The sequence below is a fragment of the Lampetra planeri genome, chromosome 16 (assembly GCF_965212315.1).
Source record: "Lampetra planeri chromosome 16, kcLamPlan1.2.h2, whole genome shotgun sequence".
Lineage (NCBI taxonomy): Eukaryota > Metazoa > Chordata > Hyperoartia > Petromyzontiformes > Petromyzontidae > Lampetra > Lampetra planeri.
Window position 1 is genome coordinate 1,018,205 of NC_136122.1, and position 13,323 is coordinate 1,031,527.

General features: G+C 49.9%; 1 protein-coding gene across 5 annotated transcripts in view; it reads left to right on the forward strand.

Annotated features, from left to right (window-relative positions):
• Nucleotides 1-12,588: 12,588 nt before the first annotated feature.
• Nucleotides 12,589-13,323, forward strand: part of PGGHG (protein-glucosylgalactosylhydroxylysine glucosidase) — a 60,872-nt gene continuing 60,137 nt past the window's right edge. For 3 of the 5 annotated variants that reach the window (XM_078601311.1, XM_078601318.1, XM_078601316.1), the window contains exon 1: nucleotides 12,589-12,634. The gene's annotated coding sequence lies outside the window, so the exon portion shown is untranslated. The remainder of the gene's footprint in view (nucleotides 12,635-13,323) is intronic. The other 2 variants (XM_078601319.1, XM_078601312.1) reach the window with 2 other exon arrangements.

The following is a 13,323-nucleotide window of genomic DNA, read 5'->3' on the forward strand; positions in this document are numbered from 1 at the left end:
TGTTGTTGTGATGTTGTGGCCAGGAAGAGGTTGGCTTAGGGCTTTTGGTTTGCTATTCATAGGGATGTTAGTTGGGTGCTTGGTGTTGTGGTGTGTTGCTGTGTGGCGTTTTTGATGCTTGGCGTAGGGGTTTAGGATTGGTTTGTTGTTGCGGTTGTCTAGGATTGTTGTTGTTTATATGTGGGGACTGGATGGAGCATTGCGCCAAATGATTGACTGTAAGAACTTCGTATACTGCATATACTGTATTAATCAATTCGGCGATTTTGGACGTTTGTGTCTAGTTTTTTTTTGCTCTCAAAATTCGAATGCCCTGAGTCCCATGGTTAATGTTGAAGGGGATTTTGAAATGACAGGTTCGGTTTGTTTCAAACTCACTGGTTGGTTCCTGTCCGTTGTTGCACAGATGATGTCTTTTGTGCGGGAATGCTCCTTGTGTTCTACGTGGATCGGGGGTGCGTTTCCGTTAATTGCCGTCAAATTGCGTTGCTCTCTCCACTCGGTTGGTACAGCTGCATGCTGCAATGCGAGTCTCGGAGATGATGTGTACGGATACGGGATGTGAGGTGTATTGTTGTGACCATTGAATATTCGGGATCGTCACAAATTGTGCGTACCTGTTCGGCATTGGATCAGTTCTGTGGGGGATCATAATTCAAATTGTATGTGTTGTGATGGTGTTAAATTGCGATGGTGACATGCTGCCAGGGATTTGGAATTGTGCTGCTGGCTGTCACCTATCTTGGGGCGCAGGTCCTGACCAGGATGGCCCAGTGAGTGTTGCGTGTCTAACATGAACGTTGTGGTCCCGTCATGCTATGGCTGACGGCTTGACCTGACAGCCCGGAGATTGAAACACTCCGTGGTATGTCTAGCCTAGCGGGCTGTGCGCTCACAGGGCTCGGAGAGTGTGGTCCCGTCATGCAATGGCTGACGGCTTGACCTGACAGCCCGGAGATTGAAACGCTCCGTGGCATGTCTAGCCTAGTGGGCTGTGCGCTCACATGGCTCGGAGAGTGTGGTCCCGTCATGCTATGGCTGACGGCTTGACCTGACAGCCCGGAGATTGAAACACTCCGTGGTATGACTAGCCTAGTGGGCTGTGCGCTCACAGGGCTCGGAGAGTGTGGTCCCGTCATGCAATGGCTGACGGCTTGACCTGACAGCCCGGAGATTGAAACACTCCGTGGCATGTCTAGCCTAGTGGGCTGTGCGCTCACATGGCTCGGAGAGTGTGGTCCCGTCATGCAATGGCTGACGGCTTGACCTGACAGCCCGGAGATCGAGACACTCCGTGGCTTGTCTAGCCTAGTGGGCTGTGCGCTCACATGGCTCGGGGAGTGTGGTCCCGTCATGCTGTGTCTGATGGCTTGACCTGACAGCCCGGAGATCGAGACACTCTGTGGCTTGTCTAGCCTTGTGGGCTGTGCGCTCACATGGCTCGGGGAGTGTGGTCCCGTCATGCTATGGCTGACAGCTTGACCTGACGGCTCGGAGGTTGAGACCCTCTGAGGCGCGTTGAAACAGTGGGCTGGAGATTTGTAAGGTTCAGGTGGAGTTGTCCTGTTACGTTGAGACTGTATCCCTCAGTTGTTAGGGTGCATGTTGTGCAGTGAGTGAGAGACTGGGTCGTCTCAGCTCGGTCGGTACAGCTATATGCTGCGATGCGAGTCTTGGAGAGAGACTGGGTTAAAATCCCACCGATATGGCCGACGCGTGCTGCTGGTTGTGACGCCGCGTCGGAAAGGCGGTGGGGTGGTAACATGGAAATCCCCCCCCCGATATGGCCGACGTGTGCTACTGGTTGTGACGCCGCGTCGGAAAGGCGGTGGGGTGGTAACATGGAAATTCCCCCCCCGATATGGCCGACGCGTGCTACTGGTTGTGACGCCGCGTCGGAAAGGCGGTGGGGTGGTAACATGGAAATTCCCCCCCCGATATGGCCGACGCGTGCTACTGGTTGTGACGCCACATCGGAAAGGCGGGGGGGGTGCTAACGGGTGACTGTCATTGCATGCGTGATTCTAACGGGGGGGGGGGGGGGGCTGTGCTGGAGCGTAAGTGGGTTAGCCAGTTTTCATGTATATTTGTTGTTTATTCCCCGTTTTCTATGCGGTTCCCTTTTACCCTCATCGATTCTGTATATATTACGTGATTGTATTTCTTATCGGTCGCCGGTCATTTATTCATGTTGCTGGTTCGGAGGCACACCTTTTCGATTTTTCACAGATGTGTTACAGCCGGGGACGGCTGTGTGTTTATACAGGGGGGGGTGATGTAGTGACATAGAATGGTCACTACTGTGTCGGCCTGTACGAAGGCTGGGGGCCCCAAGGGGGTGCCTGGGGGGTCACGTGGTGGAGGGATCCGGACCTTCCCAGAGGTGGGGGAAGTGAGGCGTGTCCTGGGAAGGGAGGCGTGGCCTGAAGAGAGCCAGCCACGCCGGGGCGGAGCCAGCCACGCCAAACCAGATATAAGCGTGGTGTGAACGCAGAGCGAGGCTGTTGTACTGTACTCCGAAGTGAAGACATCATCGGTCGTCAAGTCCCGAGTCGTCGTCCTGGGCCAGGCAGGCCGTTGCCTGCCTGGTCCAGTCTGTGTCGCGTTCCAGAGTGTTAGTGAGTTGAGGAAGGTGGTCACCACCTCATGTACAGCGTTATATTATTTACCGTTTAATAAATAGTGTTGCCTCCAAGCTGCGTGTGTGTGCACCTAATTCAGTCTTACTACACTCTCATGAAATTGTCTTTTCCGAGACCAAGGTGCTCTGCAAACCTACTGACTACCATCAAAGGTATGTACACGAAGCCATACAAATATACAAACACAGACATAATTTCAACCGTGATGAGGGTTACAAACTGAGTAATCATTGGAAAGATGTGATTAACCATCTTTCCAATGATAACTATTACAGGTCATTGATAGACAGCCAGTTTGTTGTCTTACCAGTTTTAGTTTTTTACTTGCTTCTCTTTTTTCACACTTTTGTCATGTTTGTCATGTGTTAGTTACAAACCGCACCTCTCCATAACAAAGGCTCAGTCCTTTGTTATGCAGTCTACTCTTGGTCTTAAGCCTCCCCTTACCATATTAATAAAAAAGTGTGCCGTTCCTGGCCCTTCCCCCCTCAACCATTATATATACGGGGTAGTATTTCTTGTGATCTCTCATTTACTTGAAACAGCTGTCGTGGCTGTGACGGTTCTACCTGAAGACGGAGGCTTGTGTTGCTTCCGAAACGTCGTGAATTTTTTAATTTGTTTTATTTTACTTTTATTAATTTAAATTTTTTACCTACGTGACTTTACCGAAAAAACCTAAGAGTATGAATCTTTGCAGACACGAAAGCTTCAAATCTAGTTGTAGTGATGTATGGTTGTGATTGTTTCAGCACTTCTTATGTGTGGTTGTTTGAGAGGTTTAAGGTTGTGGTTATTTAGTGCTTGTTCTTGTGGAGTCATGGATATTGACGAGTGAGAACCGGACGTGGGCAGGAATTACCTTAGGCTGACTCCCACAGCCCCAGTGAGACCCAGGTTATAACACATTTTTCCACCCTACCTTGGTGGCAGCAGTGGGATATAATGATAACCTCCACAGGTTAAGTTTCGCAGGGAGTTTGGTGGGAGGAGTTATTATGGCTCTTGGGGAACGTGTAGAGTGGCAATGGGTGGTCGATCAAGACAGCAATCCAAGTGGCATTTTCTGTCCACTGCGGGAGTGTGGGGGCCGACGTCCACCCCACCGCCCTCGCCAGGCAGGTGGGGCGCAACGTCCGCCCCTTCCGCTCCCTCCTCCCCCGCATCAGCCGGCTCTCGCCGGGCCCCCGCCGGGCCCCGGCCGGGCCCCCGCCGACTGAATGAATGGAACCCCCGCACTGGCGCCCGCTCTGAGAGACATGTTCGCACTGCTGGCTCACGGCCAATAGGAGTTACCCAACACACCCGTGCACACCACAGCTATCGCTAACCCAGCCTCCAGCAGCACGCTCGCGTTCCCCACCTGCGAGCGATTACCTCAACAAGCGTCTGTGCACACTGCAGCTATAGTTAACACAGGGGCGCGTACGCACTCACACCTGCGGGCGATTATTTCCAAACACGCGCGCACACCACAGCCAACGCTAACGCGGTGCACAGCGGTACGCCCACGCCCACACCTGCGAGCGATTACCTCACCGCGCACCCGTGCTGCAGCTCCGCATCCACTCAGTGCCCTCTCTGAGGGACATAGCTAAACTGCTGGCTCACCGCCGCACGGAGTTAACCCAGGGCCGCGACCGCGCTCGCACCTGCGGGCGATTATTTCCTAGCACGCATGCACACGCGGCTCCACGTTCACTCTCCCACGCACACCAACACTCACGCTAATGCGGTGCACAGCGGTTGAGAGGTAATCACTCACAGGTGTGGGACCTGTGAGCGATTACCTCTCAACACGCACGTACACGCTGCGCTCCACATACAAATCACAGACACCACACCAATGCTCTGTGCTAAGTTTTATTCGCGGCGCAAATACACACTACCTGGGGGAATATTTCGCGAAAAGAGCCTAGCCTAACGCTGCCTAAGTGCCTAGTACCTCAAATGTCCTACCACGTACCGCGTAATTGTACTCACAGCATCGCATAGACGTTGTGAGCGTAGGAGGGAAGAGGACGGAAAAAAAACCTTGCCTATCACTGCCTCGTAGCGACACTCACTGGCATCACACCGATGCTGTGAGCGGCTCGAGAAGGCACGACGGCAGGGAGTGGGTCTTTGCGGCCCAGAGGTTGAAGACAAGAGACCAAAAATCGTTCCGGGCTACTCTTTTTATTCCCTTAACTTCAAAGGCCTGAGGTGGCATTGTACCACGCGGCCAATCGTGCACCTGCCTACCTGTGGTTACCGCCCCCTGTTACCGTGTCTTCTGTGGAGTGCCGCCGTGGCGGCGCCGGCCATCCCTTGTCCCTCGTTGCTCATTGTCTGGAAGGGCGCCCGCCTGGTGAACACACACCTTGCCAGGGTGTATTCGGTATGAGGGTTGAGATGGGGGTGGCAGTGGCGCTGCGATTCTCTTGACCTCATGGTTTGCTGTTCTTGCTTAATATTCCACCCTCAGTCCCTCCCGATGTCATGAATAACTCATTGCGGCTGGCCCAGTGAACCGTTTCTTTTTGCACCCATACAATTTTATGCCAACTCAGGGGCACCATAATGTGATCTGTCCTGTGAGGGTCGGCCAATTTCCTGGCACCGGGAAACTGTGGGACTTTCCTCCTAGGGCCACCACCATCGCCGCCAGGTCCGGGTCCCAATGCTGGGCCTGTTACAGCTGTTTGTTGTCTAGGCCAGGGAATGCACAGCCGACGTCCTCTTGGATCCGACCGGGTTGGTCGGAGCATCTCGTCGGGCCCAGAGGTGCGGGATCCGTGCCTGTCGGGCGGCCCCCTGGGCCCTCGGCCCTTTCCACAGGGACCTCTGTGACACACACGGCACTCTCTCTCAACAGAGGGGGGTTAGTCTCAGGGCGTTCCAGGGGGGCTGCTGCCTGTTGGCAGTGCCCCCCCGTGAAACACAGGCAGGCCTCCTGAGCCCATGTCTCGGAGCACACCGCGGGTCGTCTCGACAATGCGTCCGCATTTGCATGTGTCCGTCCAACCCTGTACTCGATCTGCAGGTTATATTCCTGCAGCTGCGTCAGCCACCAGGCCATTGCCCCCGTGGCTCCTTTAAAGTGAAGAGGAACTGCAGAGCATAATGATCAGTGCGCACGTGACATTTCTGGCCATACAGATACGGCCGGAACTGCTTGTACACGACAGGTCACACAATAGTTCAGTTCGGCCCCGCTCAGGGTCCGGCTGGCGTACGCGATGACCCGTTCCACCCCATCCTGCACTTGCGACAATACAGTTGCCAACGCACTGCTGCAGTCGTCAGTGTCCAGGATAAAATTTGTGGAAAAGTCAGGGAAAGCCAGGATGGGGGTCCTTGAGGGTGGTGAAGGCCGTCTGGCAGGCCTCCGTCCAATGGTAAGGGTTCTTAGGGGAAGTGAGTTGGGTTAGGGGACGTGCAATGGCGCTGCGATTCTCCTGACCTCATGGTCTGCTCTTCTTGCTTAATATTACACCCTACTAGAGACCCTTCGGATAAAAACCCATTGCGCCAGGCGATCCCCCGCCAGAACACTACGTGTGTGCGCATCATGTGGTTGGTCAGTGTGTGTACTCAGTGTGGGGCCAGGGGGGAGTCACGGCGCTGGCAGAGTTGCTTTGCGGCCGTGGCACCACAGGAGACCCTCTGTCAGTGGTTTGGGCTGCCTTTGATACCTGCCTTGAGACCCAGACCAGGAACTTTGATGAGGGCATCTGCATTTTCACGGACGACTTCCTGGATTTAACGAAACTAGCACTTCGACTTGAGGTCACTACTGGACATGTGGGCCCGGTTTCAGTGCTACCTCTGGGCCACAGAATCGTGGCAAGACAAGGTGGGGTGTACCAGCACCCTCAGCATAAATGCTTTGATTGACCGGTTTCACGAGTGTGAAAATCTCTTCTTAGCACAAGAGCAGGTATAGTGGAGTTGTCGGGGTTGTGTCCTCTGGGTGGAAGATGACTTGGAGGACCACAGCCAATGCTGTGCCCGTCTGGGCGTGCGACATTCAGGAGTGGGTGATCAATTTTTATTGGGATCCATAATAGAGGTTTTTTTGGTTAGATCGCGTAAATATATATGTAGTGACATCGGGGATATCACTGTTTGGTGCCGGCCCGAGAGGCATGCGATGTCCCTACATTGCGGACAGCACTGGGTGGGTTGCTGTGTGAGGCCGGCTCTAGCACAGCAAGGCGTGCGATGCACTGTCATCACGTACACCCCGTAGACGGGCACCACACATAGTGTGTAGTGTGGGCTCCCACCAGGGGGAGTGGGAGAGTGTCAGCCCAGAGGCAGGGTTGCCCCGGGCCATGGCACTCTGGTTGACCCCGTGGACACGTGATCTGGAGTGTCCACAGAGAAGGCCCCAGGTGGGGGGGCTAGGGGGTGATCATGTGTCCGGGGAAAGCTCTCGAGAGGGATCGAGAGGGAGCTAGAACGCTCGAGAAGGCGGGCAGGGCCAAGGGCGGGGGGATATAAGGTGGATCCCTGGGAGGGACCGGGGTTCTTCGTTTTACAAGCTGGAAGGTCCACATCTAAAGGCTGGAAGCTCTACGAGGTATCAACACGTGGTCGGGGACCCAAGTGAGGGTCTGACCTTTCGTAGCTATAACTCCTACGTATAGAGTAGTTAGCTGTGTGGTCACCACCCTAGGCTGTATCTGGTGAAGGGGCAGTTACCCCCTTGTGTTAACGGGTTAATGTTACAATAAAAGTGTTGCCTCTAAAGAACAATGTCTGCGACTCAGTTGGACTCACTACATATAAATGTCAAGTTAATACCTGCCACCACCCGAAAAATCCAACTAGTAAGGGATGTCACGTAAACAGAACATGCCAATTCGTTACTACTACAGCACACGAGTGTGTTGGAGAGCCAAGCCACAACATTTACCAGTACATTTTGCCAGTAATTACAACTAGCTTCATCAGGCGACAGCCAGATTTGTGGCGAAGTCTTACTGTTTTGTTCCTTATATTGAGGCGTAGATGTGGTGACCATGTTTCTGCACTCTTGCACAATGTGGGGGGGGGGGGGGGGGTGGAATTACTGAGGCAACATACATTGAGCACGTACATTATGCGAGCCCTTAGTACTTGTCCTTCCTGTCTGTGTTTATTAAAATAGCCCTGCCAACGGTAATCCCTATTGAAGTACGCTGCCCTTTGTCGGCATGTATTTAAATAATGAATTATTTGATTATTCTGTTCCACACAGCAATAAGGTGGTAGCTATCTGAACGGTTAAAGTTATTTTGATTTCTTTCAATTTCGATAGATTATATAATTAGTCTTGACCAGTAGTAGCTAGTTTTGCACAAAACTTCAACATTATCAAAATCAATTGAGTGTCCTTGTTGGCACGCATGTTCTGGTACTGCTGACAGTTGTATTTGGGAGAATTTTATATTTCTCGTGCTGATCATTCGTCCTGTTTGCCCAACATAACATTTACCACACGTGCAGTTAATCCTGTACACATCTTGTTGTTAGCTTCGGTAATACATCTTTTGTACCAGATACTAATTTCTGTATTCTATGTACCATTCCAATCTGACTCAGATGTTTTGTTTTTCCAAACATCTGTCTAGTTTATCAGTTACTCCCGCAATCTACGGTATTTTGATCGTTTTAATTACTTGGGCAGTTTCAATGCTCTTGTTATTTGATTTGGATGCCTGCTATTCGGGCATAGAGGAAATGCAACCACCCAGAGTGGAACAACCCGAACCTCTGTGGTAGTCGAAACTACCACAGAGGTTCGAGCGGATGCCTGGCAGAAGAGCGAGAGGGCACACCTGGGGCAACAATACAGCAACCGGCCTCGGGTGGCGGCCTCGCACTTCAAGCCTTGTTATGCGTGTGGCTCTACAACCTGATTCCCAAGCTGGTCCAATATGCAAAGCTCATTCGCCCGTGGACCGGGCCACTGCAGGTGTAGCATATCTGCTCAACCTGTGCTATGTAAAACTGCTCAACCCGAGCTATTAATACTTCAATACTTGCAGTGCCTTTGTGCTGTTTGCCTTTTGTTGTCTGGTCTCACACAGATGAGACAAGGCCACAAAGAGGGCTGTCTCTTGTGTAGGCCAATCAGTTTTAAAGACAATGCATATTTTATCCGAGCATGTTTGCATGGTTTTCCACCAGTATGTGTGGTTAATGCAAACTTGATGCCTTGCAATAGGTATATATTTGGTGTTTCAACAGATTAACACCTGTTTTTTTTTATTGCCAGAAAGGTTAAAACCTATTGTTATTTATGCATCAGCCAATGTCCTTTAACCCATTTGTGCCTGAGTTTGTTCTCCAGATGGAGAGTGTGATGAGGCCAGGGAATTGCCCCCCTCCAGAGCCAGCGGGGCCACGGGCGAATAGGAGTAGTAGATGGATGCCTTGGGTACTACGCGACTGTGAATTCAGTGTCTTGGAGACACAGGAGTCAATGGGGGTGGTGGAATCACACCTGCGGGGTTCTGTGGAGTCATGGAAATCAAAACTCCACCCCATGCTGGTGCAGCTCTGGGTCTCCCCTCCCCCTCCAACTGCCCACCAAGCCCTGCGCCAGGGCTCCCCTGGGGTCAGCCAAGTCACAAGGTAGGGAGAGTGAGCCAGAGGGGGGCCCAAGTGGGGTGGCTCCCTCTCATGTAAGGGGGCAGGTCACCATTGGCCAGCTTCCGACTGCACGGCTGAGGAATACCTTGCACTCGGGGGAGGGGATGCTCTTTCCAGGAGACGGAAACTCAGACAAGTGTTGGGTCTTTATCTTTTCCAAGAATTCATTTTAAATGTGATATCAATTTGAATGTTATGTTTTCTTGTATATCTATATGTGTGTAATGACAGGGTGACACCTGCTGACATGACAGGGTGACACCCGCTAGTCTGGGAAGGGATTCACGGGTACGGCTACAGAGGTAACAACCAATCAGGGATGGAGGTGTATCTGGGGCAAAGGTAACAGGTGGGGCTAGCCAAGATACTCCGGGAACCTGCTCGAATGTTCCACGAGAGGGCGTGGCCGGAGGCAGGGCCTAGCCACGCCTGGGGGGATATAAGGGGGAGTGGACCCGCAGCTCGGGGCTCGTGTGTGGGGTCATGGGTCCTGGCGTGTCGCGGTTCACCGACATCTCTTTCCGTCGTCTGGCTACGCGGAATATCTCCTGCGTGGGTTCCGTTGTTGTCACGCCTCCAGACAGTGGCGGAGACGAGTGAGGGTGAAGGGACCACAGCGAGTGATCGGTTGTGCGTGTAGCCGGTAGAGGTGTTATTGCCTAGAGTATATTCAGTGGGAGGAAGAATCATTGTTGGCCTGGGTTGTGCCCAGTGTGAGTAATAAAGAAGTACCCTCTATACGACATGTCGTGGAATTCGCTCATTACATGTGCATTCGTTGCCATTCTGGGTCATGAAACAGCGAGCGTGCCACATGGAAATGATCATTTTGTCAAAAACGTATAAAATGTAGGACATAGACTTTGATGGCTGGGTGCGTTGAGAATAAAAACACACAATAAAAATTGGTGTGAATGAGGAGGGACCAAAGGAATGTATGACCTGGTGTGTTATTTAAGCAGGTAGCTTTTTAAAGATGCCTCCCGTGTGAGGTCAGAGGCAATTATTGCTGGAGGCAATAAATAAATGTCACCCTGCTGTCCTAAGGATGACAATAATAAAAACCCTGCCTCTCCAACATTACTTTTAAAATTCATAATCAAGGCCTTGGTGTTTTGAGAATTAAAATAACTCCAATGTAATGTAATACCACACAGAGAGTCGGCTAACACAATAGTCAACACCCTACCTGGTTGATTACATTCTTCCAAAGATTTCTAAATTTGAGAGACAAAATACAGACGGAGAACATAACGTCGTTGTTTCACTGTGTTCTCTGTGTGTCTCTCTCTGCTTGTGTGTCTCTCTATGTGCTGTCTGTATTTTTTCTCTCTCTCAAATTTAGTAATCTTTGGAAGAACGTAATCAACCAGGTAGGGTGTTGACTGTTGTGTTAGCCGACTATCTGTGTTGTATTACATTACATTTCTAAGTTTACTAGGTTTGTTTTCTCTTTTATTCATACCTGATGACGGTTGCTTGTGTTGCTGTGTGCAGATCAAGCATGTTGGCTTTCCATTAACCTCCATGAATAGCAATTCCTCTTTTGTTGGACAACTCTACACTCAGTTTACCACATTGGCTTTCGTGACCAATATCCATAATAAAGCTTTCTTATTGTAAAGGGGAGCCGACACAAGATTGCAGGGGTCTCGTCCTTTATTCCTTTTCTTCCATCCACACCTGTCCCCAGCCGTTCCAATATCGTTCCCGCCAAAGGCCCCCTCTTCCCGCCCGTTCTCTCCTTATATCTCCTCGATCACCCCTCCCACTAACCCACCTATTGGTGGGAATCCTTCCCCTGACACCCCTACATTATTATTAAACCGCCTAAATACAAATGTCGTTAAACCCACCACCACACGACACAGCCAATTAGTAAAGGTTCTCACGTGAACAAAACGTGCTAATTCTTTACTAGTTCAGGACACCGGTGAGTTGGAAAGTAAACACAACGACGTTTCGCTGGTGATTAAAACTAGCTTCGTCAGGTGATAGCCAGAGGCCAGATTACACTTGCTAATGCATGATAGCTGTTTCACATTTTCCTTGACACATTTCTTCCGGTTCCATCGTGAGGCAATCACTAACGTGTATTTGTATTCCATGCCTGTGGCTACAGTGACCACACTGTTATTCCATCGACTAGCTTGTCACTATCAATTAGGACTTCACACTCCCCTCACTTTTTTTTTGAAACTCTGGGCTGATGTAAGTGGAACACCAAATAAACAAATTTCTCAGACTGTTCAGCAGCTTCCATAACCACGCTTGCTCATCTCATCCAGAAGAGCTTGTGAAGAGATTATAACGGTATAATTTACATCCGGTTGGAACATCCACGTTCTAAGCCAAACTATGTACGACACTTGGTCCCTGACTTAATCCATTTTCTGCAAGGCGAGTTTGCGATCCTGCACATGGCTCCATTTGATATACAAATCAAGTGAAAGATACAAGACTATATCTTGTAGCCAGTGGATCGCCTTCCATCTTATGAATTGTTTGCAACCATGCCTGCAGAAATACTCAACCATCAATTCGTCGATTGCAATATGCTCAGATATTGGCAGTCTTGTTGATCTTGTTGAAACTCAAAAAATTGGATGACTCTTGAAGAAAGGGTTACTTGTGATTTTGGTATTGTTGACATGGATCGAAGACATATCGTCAGTTATGCTAAAAATTACATTACGCTGTAGGACAAATTGATTTATCCCAAGTACATTTTGTTGGAAGAAAAGTTATGGTGGATCTAAAAAAGTCATGTAGAGCAAACTCGCTGAGAAAAAAATATTTACATTGTTTTGGGGAAAAGGCTACAATTGACAGGGTAATTATATACATTCACTAGTTAAAACAAATGAAAGCAAGATTTTATGAATGCATTTACAGGAGTAAAATAAAAAAATCTCGGCATGTTATCTGTGGACTGACTATTGTGACCATGTGCAATTTTGATTTGCTTTTGAAAATAGGCTACGAGTTTCATGCGGTTAGGGCCTGCCTGATTCTAGATTAGTTATAGGTCGAGTAAATACAAATAAATTTGGCATAAAAAGTTACTATAACCTCACACATCCATAAATCATGAAAGTTCGACGAAGGCTAAGCCATGACTCCTCAAAGAAGCACCTTGGGAAGTGGATGGAATCACGTGATAAACAGGAATACTGTACAATCTTACAGAAACAGGAAAACGGTACAGCAGCATAGACTTTGGCAAACTTTTGTAACCCGGTGGGAGCTTTGGTTAAAACAAAACATTTCCGGGCTTGGAGGTAAAACCTCTGTCGTGACACCACTGTCCCGACCGCTGCCCCGACGACCATTGCCCAGGGGCGACGTGTGAGCCGAGCAGCAGCGAGGTAAGGCTCCGTGTGAAACTCCTTTCTGTCTCTCCAGGGCTCAGTGTAAACTCGTGCATTCGCGGCGCAACCGCATCCGGTGCGCGTCCACAGCGTGGACTCGGCTCAAGTGGTGGAGTTTGAACTCCGCCGCCTTTATGCCGAATTGATAAAAAAAAAACATGCAGGACCAGGACCGGTTCACGATATTATTCGCCGCTCCGTGACCGGGAATTGAACTCAGGTAGCGGGGTGAGTTGCACCAGCCTGCTTTGCCATTGCACCACCAACCACACGAGAATGCACACTCAAGGTAAGTTAAGATAAAACTGAAAATGTAACTATGTTACTTTATTTCATTTTCGCTACAGTATTTTTTATATACAAATGTACAATATTTTTTCTCATTTATGAGTTTAACAATGCTTTCCTTTTTTATTGAACCTTACATTTCGTAACACTGACCTATGTGAATTTAAATATAGTGCATTATTGTACTCCGACTTAACAACTTACGAACGGGCCCCGGGAACCAATTATGTTCGTAAGTCAAGGACTGTCCATAAGGTAAAAGTGCTGTATACAATCTTCACGTGTCATTGCGTGTTTGCTGTTTGGCAATTGACACCCGAACGACCGTGCAAAATGAGGTGCTCCATCTCAAGTGATCATCCAGGTGAAATATATCAACAAAAAATAACGACCGGTTC